Source organism: Mandrillus leucophaeus, unplaced genomic scaffold (assembly GCF_000951045.1).
Source record: "Mandrillus leucophaeus isolate KB7577 unplaced genomic scaffold, Mleu.le_1.0 Scaffold383, whole genome shotgun sequence".
NCBI lineage: Eukaryota > Metazoa > Chordata > Mammalia > Primates > Cercopithecidae > Mandrillus > Mandrillus leucophaeus.
Genome location: NW_012104065.1, coordinates 1,074,350 through 1,075,232, shown reverse-complemented (window position 1 = coordinate 1,075,232; position 883 = coordinate 1,074,350). Strand labels below are relative to the sequence as shown.

The following is an 883-nucleotide window of genomic DNA, read 5'->3' as shown; positions in this document are numbered from 1 at the left end:
TGCCTGTGCTCGGTATTCAGAGAGGCAAGGAGGGCATCATATTCCTAATCATTTCCCAGCTTCTTCCACATTCTGTCTATTGCTTGGAATCTATTCCGTTTTTAGTTCTTGAGCCTACTGACTTCCTAATAGGGATTCATTGCGGCATATATGAACCACGACTTTCCCATGCGGTCTTATTGTTGCTGTCCTTCTCTGTGTAGGAGTATTCTTTTGCATACTCAGACACTGCTTCAGTGCTTCCTTGGGTTGGATCCACATTTTCCTGGATTCCACTTACTCTTCTGACAGTCTGTCAGCTTACTCCATCTATACAACTCCACCCACACACTAGCGTTCTAGTAAATAAAATCCCATTCTTCATTGACTTCCCTCACTAACCCAGGAGAGCTTAGAAAGAACTGGCATGCAACACTGTCACTTAATGTTCTATACTGACTGACTTTTCTTCCGGTGTGTGCTCTGTATTTAAAAACAAGTTGTCTCAGTTGGGTGTGGTGGCTCACGCCTGTAATCCCAGCACTTTGGGAGACTGAGGCGGGCAGATCACTTGAGGCCAGGAGTTCATGACCAGCAACATGGCGAAACCCCATTTCTACAAAAAATATAAAAATTAGCTTGGCATGGTGGCGCACACCTGTAATCCCAGCTACTCTGGAGGCTGAAGCAGGAGACTTACTTGAACCAGGGAGGCAGGGGTTGCAGTGAGCCAAGATTGCACCACTGCACTCCAGCCTGGGTGACAGTGAGACTCCGTCTCAAAAAGAAAAAAAACAAAAACAAAAATATGTCTCATCCTCTATGAACCCTTCTTAGGTATATTGGTTTCAAGGACACCAGGTAGACTTCTAGCACCAACATTTTTTTGTGTGCTGTGAACTAT

At 45.0% G+C, this 883-nt stretch overlaps 1 protein-coding gene across 1 annotated transcript in view; it reads left to right on the top strand.

Annotated features, from left to right (window-relative positions):
- The window catches only part of GUCY2C (guanylate cyclase 2C), a 103,552-nt gene that overhangs the window by 40,799 nt on the left and 61,870 nt on the right, over positions 1-883 (top strand). The gene's annotated exons all lie outside the window — the stretch shown is intronic.